Below are 14,655 nucleotides of genomic sequence, written 5' to 3' on the forward strand. Positions count from 1 at the left end.
GCTTTATAAACATCCCTTTGTCAAGACCAAAATAAAAACAGGGTAACTTTTCCCCTTGAAGACTAGTGGTCTTCTTTCATGGTCATTGTATGGTAAATAAATGTGCAAAGGGAGATAACCATGGTGTGTATTTTTAGAGTAAAAATTAAACTCCTTATTCTAAGTGTATCACTGTAGACGTGCACGAAGACTCAGCCCTAGAAATATTTATGAAAATGTTTGTAAAACATGAAAAATTGGCAACTACCCAACGTCCAGCAGCCAGGGAATTAATTACATCTATTATGATTCAGAATTCCGGTAGGATTTATGGCCCCCTCTAAAATTCTGGTAAGTATGTATAGACTTTGAAAGGGCACATGACCTATGGAAGGGGAAGAAAAGTCTATAATATACTATATATTCAAGTGTTTTTAAATATAAACATGGAACAACATTATAAAGCTAAACAAACATGTATGTTGTTGTCTGGGTAAGAATATATAAATCCTATTTTCTAAATGTTTTAAAATTTTGAATGAATATGTAGGTGCCTGTTACTTTTATGATGAGATGAATTCCTGATATCCAGAAGAACCATCAGCCTCTGGTCGTTCATAAGGTCCTCCCTGGGGAATGACAAGTCCTGGGCTAATGCAGCCCCTCACTTCCTTTCTCGGCCTGTGGCAGAATATTTCCAGTGGGCTGCTGTGGTCCTTCTTCCTGTGCCCAGGACAAGGTCTCAGCGTCCCATCCACCATTACCAATCCATGGATATGGGTGCACATAGGGAAACTTAAGTGGCGTTTTTTATCTTACTTTGATCTTGTAGGAAACAAAAATGCCCTAGGTATGAAGATACCCAGTTAAGACCAGTTCAGTAGGAATTCAAACTAAAACATTTAGGACTCCCTGTTGTAGTGGCTTGTAGAATTCTATAACCACAGGGTAATCATCATGTTGATTTTTTTTTTTCCCCTTCTACTTGGGAGGGCCAAGGATGCACACATCGTAATGTCTCACCCCTGCTGCCTTGAGTGGATAAAGGCGTGTGTAACATCAGATAGCAAGTTGGGAACCCTTATTTCTGTAAATGTTAAAGTAGTTTCACATACACATTCATTCAACAAACTAATATTTATTGAGCGCCTAATGGGTTCACACCTTCCGTGGACCGGGCCCAGGTAAATGGGCACAGCTCTCTTCCTGGGAGTCTCCTTGCAAGCTGGCCGGGGAAGGTGGGACTCCCCCATCTGTGGAGTTGCTCTAAGTGAATCTCTGTACCTCTAAACAGATGCTGAAGACTCCAAAAATAGCTGGTAAGAACAAAAACAGCAAAAAAAATAGTTACCCTTTAGAATAACTTGATAGCACAAAATGAAAAAAAAAAAAGATTTGTAAAATATTTCTGAAATGATAATGAAAATTATAGGACACTTGAAATCAGAATGGAAAATTATAGCGCTTGTATAATGTGACATTGTTAAGATCCTTGTATGTTGCCCTAAAGCAGTTCCATGTTTGTAGGAATAATCAGCCAGGCATTCTCCAGAATCGTATTTTCCAACTTCTGTGACTGATCCCCAGCGAGAGATAAGTTTTACATCATGGTCCAGTACCCACATACATATGCATTAATATAGCTGAGACAAAAATTTCACAAAAATAGTACCCTTAATGTGTATGTATTCTCTTCTCTTCCATGCTTAAGAAGTTGGTCATGACCCACGATATTGATTTTGTTTCCCCTTTATGGGTCACTGTCAGAGTCTAGAGAACTCCACTCTAGCAGGATATGGTAGCTTCATCTTTTCCTTAAAAGCAGCTTCTCAGAGAGGTCTTTGCAATTGCCTGATTCCGTTTCCTGCAGCACCCAAGAAGCTTAACCGCCATTACTGTTAACGAGGGGTCAACCAAGAAATCAGATTCCACAACCCTGTTGGCCTTTGTGATTGGCCCTGTAGATGGGTGGCAAGATACATGACGGCATCAACACAGGTGCAACACGGGTGGCCACTGAACCTGGCCTTGGCGTGGGGGCGGGGGTGTGGATCTGAAACCATGTGGTGTCTGCCTCAGACATGAAGACTGAGCAAAAGGTATATAGGTGAGCCGGGAGACTGCTTTATATGGAAGGTCTTGCAGAAGTAAAAGCCTGGGAGGGAGCACCGTGTTTGGGGCTGCAGGAAGCCCTGGGTGGCTGCAGTGTGCAGGGCAAACGGAGTCTGGCAAAAGATGGGGCAAGGGTGGGCGGCCATTAGGAACGTGATCTGAAGGGGTGGCTGCCCTGTCCACAGGTTTGACCTTTATCTCTAAGGCAGAGGAAGTCATGGATGGACTTTACCCAGAAGTCACCAGGTGGTTGTGCCTTTGAGGAAAGCCCACCGTGTGTGCCCTAGGGAGAATGAGCATGTGGGGACTGAACCGCCGCCAGTACCACGGAGTAGCTGGTGGAGTATCTGATGGCCTGGGTGGGGGAGGGGCAGGTAGAAGAAGAACCTTCCAGGCTAAGTCTCTGAACGGAAGTGTACACACTGGAGTATGTAAGAGGGAAGAATCCACAGTGACAGCTCCTTAAAGAGGCTTGGATCACATGATGAATGGGGACGTTGCTTATTGAAACAGGAAGACCTGGAGGAAGAGAGATTTGGGAGTGGCATAGACCAGTATTGTGCAGTAGAACTTTCTAGAATAATGGAAATGCTCTGTCTTTGCATCACCTGTGGCTATTGAGCCCTTGAAATGGGGTTTCTATAAATTTTAGTTTTTACTGAGTTTTATTTTAGTAGCCACATGGGTTCAGTGGCTGTGGTGTCGGACACTGTGAGGCACCGCTCTCAGTGAGGCAGAACCTGAGGCAGTGGGGCAGCAGGGGAGCCTACTCTTTCCAGATTCTTGGCTGTGCAGAGCATAAAGAAAGAGGGTAGGACTCAGAAGTGAATGTGAGATTTTTTTTCTCGTTGCTTTAAACGCCCGTGGAAAGGAATTGATAGAACAGGGATGGTAGTGGCGAAGGTCGGTGTGGCTCCGGGAGCCTCCCCCGCAGTCCTGGAGCAGAAGTGGGAACGTGGTTGGTAGTAGCAATGGCAGGTGTGCTAGAAAGAAGGGGGGGCAGAGAAACAAAGGATGATGGCCAAAGTGGCATTAAATGGTGGATCAAGGTTGTAGGCAGGATCAGGGAGACAGGACAAAGCCCAGGGTGTGGCACAGCCAGAGGGGAGAGGAAGTAAAGGACTTTGACCTTGAGAAAGAGTTGATGAACGGCCAGGATGAGGAACTGCACGTCCATGGAGAAGTCCCCCAAGACCGTGGCAATAGTTGAGTGGGGAGAGAAGGACACTGACCTGAGTCGGTAAATCCAGAGTAAACGGAATGTCCTACTCAGCAGAACTGCTGATGCGTTCAAATCTGCCCTCCTTCGTCCTTCTGCAAATGTCCTGATCACTGCTTTTCTCTCTGAGTGTTGGCAAACCAACTGCTTGAAGGTCTGGTCCACAATCTTGCCCCTGGGGTTTAGTGCATGCTGTGGATATTATTACACCAAGTGAAATTAATGGGAACAGATATGCACTGAGATCCTGCTACGTCCAGGAACCTGTTCAGGATGCTGCAAAGAAGATAAAAATATGAAGGAGCCAGTATCCTGCCTCCATGGGGCTCCAAGTAGGAGAACAAAGCAAATATCAGGGATATATAGGGCTGGATAGATAGGTCTGGACCTTGAATTTCAAGGGGGAAAAATATTTTACTTGGTTAAGTAGTTGGCAGTGGGGAGCAAATGACAGATAAAGATGGGAAAGTGGAAATGCATTTGACGTTCTGATTGAGGGAGATCTGCCTGGAAGCAAGGTGGTTCTGCAGGGTGCAGTATTAGGAAGCGAAGGGAGAAGCAGGAAACCAAGGCATAGCAACGGAACAGTAAAAAGGCAAGGACAGGTGCAAGCGCCTGGTGGAGGTAACATCTGTTGAAACCCCCCACAATCGACTAGAGGAAAGCACGAGAGAACCAACAGAAACGCAAGGGGAAGCAGAGGGTTTCCGTCCCTGGGAGAAGTCCCCCAAGGGACTTGATAGAACAGGGATGGTAGTGGCGAAGGTCGGTGTGGCTCCGGGAGCCTCCCCCGCAGTCCTGGAGCAGAAGTGGGAACGTGGTTGGTAGTAGCAATGGCAGGGGGACTGAGCGTAGGAAGAAGCCTTACCCTCCATCAGTTGTCTTAAGGGTATTGGCGGGGCTGGGCTGGTGGCCAGACTCTCCTCGCACAGATGCCCGCTCTCGGTTTTCAGAGCACCCGCCAAGCAAAAAGCACGGAGAACATCGGCCTCCGGGTGCACCTTTGACCCATGTGTCTTTTCCTAAGCAAACCATCCGTGTGTCTTGAGTGATTCAGGAGCTACTCCAGGAGCAGCACATCTGGGAAACTCCAGGCAGGTGGAAGAAATGAGCGCTTTGGCAGAAGTCAGCACAGCGTGCTGGAAGCCGTAGTGGAGAAACCACTCCCCCAGCTGTGGGCTGATCGGGGATGGGGTGTGATGGCCTCTCCCACTCACCTGTGCATCTGTTTGCTAATTCAGCAAACATCTATGAAGCAATGATATGTCCGACATCCTGACGTACCCCCATCACCCAAGATCCACTCCTTACCTGTGCTAAAGTGGTGCCGCATTTTCACCGTGGACCCCTCTGCAGGCAGACCCAGATGGCTTTGGGTCCCCGCCCCCTCTGCCATTCCGGACTGGGTGGCCTTGGGGAGGTTATTTAAGCTCTTTTAGCCTTAGTGACTATAACAAGGAGCCCAGGAATGAAGTGAGAACAAAGTGGCACCACCCAACGTCCCAGATTTAAGAAAAGGGAATGTCAAGTACCCAGGGGCCATGCTGGCCAGTGCTAATAGTCCAGTCGCATCCTTGGCATTGCTGAAGCAAAGAGAATCTGTTTTCCGCCAGCCCTCCCAGTAGGACATGTGCTGGACATGACCGTAATTCTGTTAGGCTAAAGAGGGATTCTGCGGCGCCTTCAAGTCTTGGCCGGTAAGCTGCAGAAGAATGGATAGAATTTCTGAAATGTAAATGGCAGAGTCATTTTCAGCTTCTATTTTGTCCCCAAAAGGTATGTGAACTTATTTTTCTTAAAAAAACCTTTAAGCTCACCTTTAAAGTTTAGACCAAAGGCTATAAATAGGCCCAACTTTTTCAACCAGGGGACTGAATTAAGTAGCCAAAATAAAAGACTGTGGGGTTTAATCTCCATTAATAGATTTCAGGAAAACAGAGACCATTTCCTTGAACAGTATTGCAATTTTTTTGCATTGAAACATACACACACACACACACACACACACAATATATGGCTGCTGTTTGGGCCAGAGTGTAATAGGAAGTAAGACTTAATCCCTTTCATAGTCTCTGTAGTAGCACGGAGTGTCCAGATACCTCCTCGACATGCAGCGGGTTCCCGGCCTCCCAGTGACAGGACACTGGTCCCTGCCCACTCCATCCGCGAGCTCCTCCCCAGGAGACACAGGGAGAGGGGAAGGCAAGAGGGAGAGGATGCCGCCGCAGCTCCAGGAAGGACTGTGTTCTAAGACACGCAGTTTCTAAAATACCGCACCGTTACCACCTTCCCTCCGTGTTCTTCAGGAACTGGAGGGCGTAATGGTATGAAGGTGTTCAGAGCAGAAGGATCGCTAATTTACACCTTATCCACTGGGCTTCCCTTCTGGAAGCAGCTGATTGTCCTCCATAACGGACTTATTCTTACGGCATGAAGGAGTCTTGCCAGTCGGGGCCATTCTCGGAGTCTTGGCTTGAAGAATGTTCTGCGGCTCTTCTGCTAGAGAGGATGCTGTCAAGGGGCCACGTTTCCAGGTAGCCAAAAAGCAGAAAAGCAACCAGGTCTGTTAAGAGCCTGCTCCAGGAGGGCCTCTCAGAAATGCCATCTCATGTAATCTGTATGAAAGCCCCCTACCAGAAGGATTTTGTGCCTGTTTTAATAAACAATGCAACTGAGATTCAGTGCAGTTGAGTGACTTCCCAGGGTCACAGGCTCCCGTGTGGCAGAGTCGGAATCCAGAGTCTGTCTGCAGTCCCTAAGCTCTCATGGCTTCTGCACCACCAAGAAACCTGAAGGCGTGAGCTCCGTGCTTGAAGAAAGGCAACTTTCAGCTCTGACCTGATGAGCGTCTGCCAGTAGAGCTGCCTGAGATATTCTCCAAAATGCTGAGTTTGCTTACAAAACAGTCTTGCAACCTTCTCAATGCATTAACAACTTGGGAGAAGGGAGGATTCTGCACTTTGCAAAGGTCAGAACCTCCTTGTGCATGTGTTTCCCCCTCCATGCCTTGCGAAGATCAGAATCCTTGTGTGTTTTTGCCTCGGAAAGCTTCAGAGCCAGCCCTCGGCCAGTCACCGATTCCTAGGAGCTTAGCGGGAAGGTAAATAAGATGTTTTCTATAGCCCTGGAAATCCCTGATAAGAGGCCTAAAATCTTCTCTTCAAATCAACAAACTTTGAATTAGTAAGAAGGAGATTATTGGGTTTGGAGTTTGGAAATGTTAAGCCTGGGACAAATAAGTAGTCTCCCCCAGCTTCAGTTTCTCTGCATATAAAATAGGGGGTGTTACAGGGTTACGGAGGGGGTTTATGATAGAGAGAGAGTACCACCCCACACAGTGCTGGGGAGAGGGGGTAGTTAATAGAGTCATTACTGTCTTAACCTTAACAGTGAAAGTTATTTACCAGCATAAATGGGTTCATTCAGGAATAACAGAATTGCCATTCGGGGCATACAAACTACTTAGGAAACCGCAGGCAAGTCCCATTGTAAACAAAGGAGGGGAACTGTACGGAGAAAGAGGAGGAGGCTGGGAGGGGTTGTTTTCAAGAAAAGCACAAGTCCAGCGTGATAATGGGGTCTTCAGTGGCTGGGTTGCTGCGATGGTGGATTTCTTAAAGGAGATGCAGTGACCTTGGTTCCCCCTTAATGACCGTAATTGATGATTCTTCTGCTGGGGCCTGTGATTGACCCTGCGTGGTATGCCTTCTTAGTCTATCTTCCCCACTCCATTTCAGTAAGGTGTCCCTTGGTTTCTACATTTTTGCCTTTTGATCAAGATCTTTCTCCAGAAGCTTCTCTGAGCAAGAGTCAGGTTTTCATAATTCCCGTGGCTTTTGTTTCCTCGTGGCCCATGGAGGTGGGGATATGGTACAGATGGGAAACCTACTGAGGTCATCCCATTCAAATAACAAGGACAGGTAGCAAGCAGGAGACGTCTCAGGCAGTGAGTGGAGAATCGTGTCCTTATTGGGTACAGTGTTTTTACAAAGGTTTGAGAGGCAGTAAGTACAGAAATCAAAAGGAACATGACCATTCCAGATTGCGTGATGAGGTTTTAAAACAAGATCCTAGATCGGAAAGGAGCCATCTGAAACTACTTATTGGCCCTCACTCCAGCTCAGGGAAGGGAAGTCCCACTTCAGAGACAAACCCCAGAGTCACATATCTCTCCTGGGAGTCCCTCAAAGCACTCGTGAGAACAGAACAGTGGACACCTCCGGGTCCCTCCTGAAATTCACCACGTGTGTTTTAGAAGCTACACTTCATGTATAAACACAAGCAATCACTTGTGAACTTTTTGCAAAACAGCGAAATTTCCAAGACGTTTGGCAGCATCATTATCTCAAAACAAGTGCCGGAACTCAGAGATGTTACTAATAATACAGTGAAGTTGAAAATCCAGAAACTGTAAGTTTTGAGTAAGACTCTAGAGTCCTTTAATTTCCAAATGAAAAAGACAGACTTTGTTGAGCCTGGAAACTTCTCACAGTCCTGGCCCACGGATCCCTTCAGATGTTGTCTGCTTCGGTGCCAGGAAATCTTTTGTTTTAGGTCACCAGATGGGGTGCAGGCCCAGTCAGGGTTTGGTGCTCTCTGGATGAGTCATGTGAATCCAGGAATCTTTTCGCTGGTATTTGGCCTCACAGTGTTGGTTAATCAGTGCGGGGTTGAAGAGAATCTTTCTGGAGGTGTCTTTTCCAATAGACCAAAGGTTGGGTTTGCAAAGGCGTGATGTTCAAGGTCTTCATCTCCCAGGAGGACACACTGAAAAGATTGTTCCACTGAAGCATGCCTGTTTCTGTAGAAGCAGTTAGGCCTTTACAGCACAGAAGTGTATCTTACCAACAGTAGGCCAGCGTGTTAACAGACTCAGGCTGGGCTTCTGGTCGTTCAAGAGGCCGATAGTCCAAGAGACAAGTTTGTGATTGGAAAGGAACATGAGCTTTATTCAGGAGGCTGACCACGTGGGAAGAAGGCAGGCTCTTGTCCAAAAGGCAGACTCTGAGGTTTCTACCTGGCGCTGAGGTTTCCAAAGTTCAGGGTCATCAGCAAAGGGAATGCAGTGGCCTGTGATACTTTTCAGTCACGGGCAGATGCGATGCTGCTGGCTACAGATACAGACATTCTGTCCATGCTCAGGGAGCTGGGTCCTGTTTTGTGATGTGCAGGAGTACTGTGATCTGTGGGGTCAAGGGCAAGGGCTCCAGCAACCGTAGAGCGTGGCAAAGTTCTGGTCCTTCTCAAGGCCAGTGGTCTGCAGATCTCCAAGTCAGTTAGTTCTGCTACAGATCAAGGGACTTAGGTCAGCCAGGAGGAGGAGCACACTTACCTCTCAGATTAACACACTCCTTAAGACCAGCTAGAGTTCTCTTACCAAAAAAGGCAGGAACCAAGCACGCTGGACATCCTGTGACTATCCCAGTAGGGGTGGAGCTGAGATTTAGAAAGCAAAAAGCAATGCTTTCAAGCATTGGGAGAGCTACGGATTTTGCCAGTGGAATGTTCCTAGCACCGTTAGTCCATTCGCGAAACCCTGAGGATCAAGGGTGGAACGCACAATGAGAGTGTCCTATAACTCGCCAAACGGTGCAGATGTTCAAAGCACCTGACTGGTAAAATGGGGTCCCCGATCACTACGAAGGTCCAGAGGAGTTCCCCAGGTGGGAGTCATTTCTCCTTACAGAATTTTAGCCACCGAGGAGGCAGTGGCCTGTGAGGGAAAGCTTTAGTCCAGTGAGGAAACGTACAAACCATGACTAGAACTTGATGAAACTCACGTGCAAACCTCGAATGGCCCGATAGGTCATTTAAAGTGCCCTACAGCAATGGAAACAGGTTTCCCTGCATCGTTATTTTGGACGGAGGGGTGGGGGGTCAAGTGAGGCACACACATTGTCTGCCTTCTTAATATTTCCTCACCAATATTGGTTCATACACGCTATCGTTTTGTCAGACCAATGGTTTAATACATGTGCAATTGTAAGTAGTGGGAATTTTAGAATTTCTGGTAGGGCCAAGTTAGTTGGTCCGAAGCAGAGCTCTCTTTTTTGTTATTATTATTTTGCAATTATTAGACCTCTAATACTGTTTTTCCTTGTCTGGGGCCTATGGCCGGGCATCTCTGGTCAGTTTTAACAAATGATCATTTGTGAGAACATCCCTTTGGCCCATGACAGAGATTTGGCTATTGGTTTCCTTACGAGCAGCCCTTTTGTAGAAATATTAGCAAGGTGCTTTCCTTTGACCTCTAGGGAGTCCAGTCTGGAATGCCCAGGAACCTTAATAATACTCCAAAGCTGTGAGCTACCCCAAAGGCAAACTGGACTGTCAGTTTGAATGTTCGTGGTTTTACCCTGGGCTGAGCCACGAGCATGAGTGGATGTGTAACTCAGATCAAGGGACTGCCTCATGACTTCAAAAAGAGTTGCAATGACCTACCTGTCCTTTTTACCTTTTTTATCCTTTAAGAGCACCACCAATAAACCTTGAAAAATCTGCCTTAGTTAGAGGATTTTCCTATAAAATAAAATAAAAAGTGGAGAGAACAGCCGGTGAAGGTTACTGCCTTAAGAAAGTCATGTGAGAAGTTGGTGGCCAGTTGCCTCTCCTCTGGGCAGGAGTGAGGAGGATTCAGGCCTCTGTTTGAGGGGCGCAAGAATGTTTGGGGGGGGTCTTCTCGCCTTAATCAATGGGCAGGGGCAGGAATGGCCCTGAGTTGGGAGGGTTTGGGGGGATATCGCTAAGTCTCAGAGGCCCCAGTAGCCTGGGCGTTGATGGTGGCCCCATGTTTTGGTTGGGTCCTCAAAGGACATTCCTTCCCCTCTCATAAAAGCAGGGAAAGGGGAAGTTGATAATCAGAATATCCGAGGACACGGGGCTTCATTCGGCTTTTCTTTGAAGTCTCAAAACCTGTGTCTTCCTGATCTTTCCAAATGATAGGATCAGGTTCCTCGATTTTTAGGAAGCATAGAGAGGTTAGAGAAAAGTCTGGAATCTCATTTTGACTGTATCTAGCCACCACCCCACCACCACCCCCCCCCCAAAAAAAACCTCGTTAAATGGTGCTTAGTTTTAGGTTTTGGGAAGTTCTGGGTGCTGTGAAAACTACCTGGATCCAAACATAGTCCTTGGTGTCAACCCTCAACTGACCCTGCAGTTCGAGGCAACTGCAGTTTCTCTCTGACCCTTAAAGGCCAAAAGTTTTAAGTAAGTAGATGCTGTGTTCTGTAAAGAAGTTTGAGAAAGGGGGGCACCTGGCTGGCTAGGTCGGTTAAGCATCCAACTCTTGATTTCAGCTCAGGTCGTGATCTCAGGGTCGTGAGATCCTGGGTATGGAGGCTGCTGACGATTCTTGCTCTTCCTCTGCTTCTCGGCCCCTGCTCCTGCACATGCACACGTGTGTGGGTGTGGTTGTGCTCTCTCAAAAGAAAAAAAAAAAGGTTAAGAAAGGGAGCAGAAAAGGAAATCCTCCCTCTCGTAACAAACATCATCCAAATCAACTTGTGAGGCTTGTGAAAAGTTCTCTGTTGTAACCCCTGGGGCATTCCCGGCTAGGTGTAATCAGAAACATAATTCGCTATCTTATCCACTGAAATACTGAAAAAAACGCACTGCACAGACCAACTACAGTGAAAATTTCCTTTGAGTGGGAATAGCTACCAGTAGTGTATGGGGGTTGGGAATTACCCGGTACCGAAGGATAGTAATGTTACTGCTTCGAGGTCATGGACAAACTTCCATCCACAGCCACTGGGTTTTCTTGTGAGTAAAATAGGGATATTACAGAGACTAATTCAGGGGCTAATAAAGCCTTGAGCCCTGTAATTTATTATTATGGGCTTGATACCTTGAAGGGTTTCCTTATTTATAGGGTATTAATTACTTCTGGAGAGAGGTTTTGCGGGGTCTGTTTGAATCTTGATGGGAGGTATACTGTGAATCCTGCCAGTATCAATGGAACAACTTGCCCATAAAAAGGGGGGTAGTTGGGATGCCTGGGTGGCTCAGTTGGTTAAGCGGCTGCCTTCGGCTCAGGTCATGATCCCAGCGTCCTGGGATCGGGTCCCACATCGGGCTCCCTGCCAATCGGGCTCTCTGCTTGGCAGGGAGCTTGTGTCTCCCTCTGCCTCTGCCTGCCACTCTGTCTGCCTGTGCTTACTCTCTCTGACAAATAAAATCTTAAAAAAAAGGGGGGGGTGGTAGCTGATCCAGTAGAGACAAATGATGGGTGTCCCCAGACTCAGCCATGATGCAGGCAGAGTCGGAACAAATACTAGATGCCAAAGGGTCGTTTAATTCACTTGGTTGGCTATTTTGATTACTACAGTCAGGTTCTTTAGGAAAAAGACATTCTGGCATGATATTTTTCTAAGAAATTTGAGCCTGATAAGCAAATAAGGAGAAAAGGGTGAGTATCAGTGGGCCTGAGCAGGGGGGAATAGGTCCAGAGATGGGAAGCTGTTGAGGTTTATTAAAGATTCCCCACTATTTGAACTGGTTTCTTACCTGAGGCAGGGGCTTGAGCGATACAAATTTAGCTCTGGGGGCAATAAAGACAAAGAAATTCATTCCCAGTCTGGAGACTGGTTTCTCTGAGCTCCTCCAGAGAGAGGATTGGGAAGAACCCCACCACAGGGGAATTCAGAGGACATCACGAAGGCTGGATGGAAGGCTACAGGTGCCTACAGCCCTTGTTAGTTGCCCCGTGGTCCTGGCCCTTAGTAGTAATAGGAGAAATCAGGGAAGGGTTGGTTTTGTTTAGCGGTGTTGATTTGCCAGCCTTGAAAATTAAGAATTTTAGTACTTAATTTTAGGTAACTCATCTACAGTACAAGTGAGCTGATTTGCCAAATTGAATCTGGGGTGGGCAGTTTCCTGTTCCATCCTGGTCCTTTAAAGAATAAATACCGGGGCACCTGGGTGGCTCAGTCGGTTGAATGTCCAACTCTTGGCTTTGGCTCGGGTCATCATCTCAGGGCCATGAGATCGAGCCCTGTGTCGGGCTCCGTGCTGAGTAGGGAGAATCTTGAGATTCTCGCTCGCTCTCAAAAAAACAATAATAAAAAGAAAAGAAAGAAAATACCGTGTACATAACAGTAACAAACAATGAATTGAGTTCAGTGCTCCCCAGCTGGATTCTACATTTAAAGGAAGACCAGAATGTTCTTTAAAGACAATTTGGAGTTGATTGTAATAGTCATGAACAGGTTCAACAGGCTTTTGTGTGCAAACCTGAATTCTGTTCCAATCAACAGGCTTAGTAAAAGCTACTGTAATTGCTCGGCAAAGCTTTCCAGAGAGTGTTCTAGCATCCTGCCAAAAGTTAGGGGTCTGCTTTCTCTAAATCCCCTTCAGGCTGCTCCCATCGGGCTAGTTTCATCCATTGCTTGGCCAGGCCCTCACCGACAAGCATGTGGACTAATATAAATCCGAGAAACCAGGTTAGTAAATGGGAATAACTCTGTTAAGTTCTTGAGCAAACCTTATGGGGCTCCTCAGTCACTTTGGGAAAGCCTTTAACAATGGCTCGCTATTTGGCTTTATTCCAGGGAACATCAGAAATGTAGGGCTTATTTGGATGCTCGGAGACCTAACTTTAAAGGGGCAGGTTTTAAGATGTCTGGGAGAGGAGGGAGAAGTTCCTTCAGAGGGAAAGGGAGGTTGAGAGAAAGGATTAACGTGGGGGAGGGGAGGGGAGATGCAGAGCAGTTAGAGGAAAATGGCGTCAGAGGTTGGACCTGAGCCAGGGGGCTGCCCTCCATCTTGAGACCGAACAGGGAAGGGGAGGAGTGGCCTCAGCCGCCCTTTTTTCTTTGTTTGTCTTAGCTAATATCAATTTCAGGTTCCCGATAATGTTTGGAAGCTTCAAAATACCAATCAAGATGGGCTTCCCATTCAGTTAGTAATTTTACAGCCAGGCCTGCCCAATCCGTTTTGAGAAGAGTTGACTTAGGAAGATGGAAGTTTCCATCAAGTTCCAGTGACTTTTGGTTAAGTTGGCCCGTTTCGTTAGAACTATGCATGAAAGGGGTCGGCCGTTCTTAAACATAAAAACCAGCTGGGGTGTCAGGGGGAGAGTACCCCCGCAAAGCATTTTGAGGGCTGGGACCCCGTTTCTTAGAGATGTATTCACTAGAGAAACAAAAATGTCCTAAACATGGTTTTTCAACAGGAATGACCTAATTCCAAAAGGAATCCTACCAAAGGCCAAAATGAGTACTCTCAGAAAGAAGAAAGCCTTAAAACAGATCCCGAATAAAGACTGGAGAGCTCCAAACACAGAGCAGAGCTTGAAATCCAGGAGAAAACTTACCTACCTGCAAAGGCTAAGCTCCCCAGGAAAGCAGCTCGCTTGGCTCCAGACACCAGCACTGGTTCGCTCATGGAGCTGTCGTAGGTCTTATCTGGATCCCGCTCTGATCACTAAATAATGTGGATGTTAAAAGTAAAAGCCCATTATTTTACCAGAAAAGAAAGGGGGGTGATGTTTATTTGAGAATAACAGAATTGCAATTCGGGGCATGTAAGCTACAGCAAAACCATAGGCGAGTCCTGCCGTAGACCAAGGAGAGGAGGTTAACTTTCTGGAGGAGGAAGAGGACCTCGGGAGGGTCCTGAGTGAAAGTTCAAGAGAAAAACAGCAAGAGTTCAGGGTGATGGAGGATAGGTTCTCACTGGCTGAGTTTCCAGGTAGTCCATTTCTTGTAGGAGATGCGACGTACGTCTTTCCCTGCTGGGGTCTGTAATGGACAGTTCTGTTGTATGGCTTCCCCCTTCTGTCCTCCGTACTCCATTTTAATGAGGTTTCTTTTCAGTAACTTCTGCTGTTGTAAAGGAGTCTCCCGTTGGCGTCTGGGGAGGTGGTAGCTGGCAGGGACAGCCCAAGCACTTATTTGGCCCACCTGAGCGATAAACAGAACGATGAGTGGCCGCATGTGAGAATTAGCCGTAAGTGGGCCTCCCTCCTGTGACTAATCCAGTGAGTGCTGGGGTGACCACTCAGGAAAGATGCAGTCAGTTCTTCCTCGCTGGTACCCTCAGCACACCTGATAGCCAGAGCTCCCTTTTGGGGAAGAATTTTATATTTTTTTTTTTTAGATTTCATTTACTTGACAGACAGAGATCACAAGTAGGCAGAGAGGCAGGCAGAGAGAGAGAGAGAGAGGAGGAAGCAGGCTCCCCACTGAGCAGAGAGCCCGATGCGGGGCTCGATCCCAGGACCCCGAGATCATGACCTGAGCCGAAGGCAGAGGCTTAACCCACTGAGCCACCCAGGCGCCCCTGGGGAAGAATTTTAAGTCACTATAAAGGAAAAGGTGAATTGGGTGGAAAAGCCAGTATTT

At 47.0% G+C, this 14,655-nt stretch overlaps 1 protein-coding gene across 2 annotated transcripts in view; it reads left to right on the top strand.

The window, feature by feature from the left end:
- SLCO3A1 (solute carrier organic anion transporter family member 3A1) overlaps positions 1-14,655 on the top strand; it is a 298,956-nt gene that overhangs the window by 272,088 nt on the left and 12,213 nt on the right. The window lies entirely within an intron of this gene.

This window comes from Mustela nigripes, chromosome 13 (genome assembly GCF_022355385.1).
Source record: "Mustela nigripes isolate SB6536 chromosome 13, MUSNIG.SB6536, whole genome shotgun sequence".
Taxonomy (NCBI): domain Eukaryota; kingdom Metazoa; phylum Chordata; class Mammalia; order Carnivora; family Mustelidae; genus Mustela; species Mustela nigripes.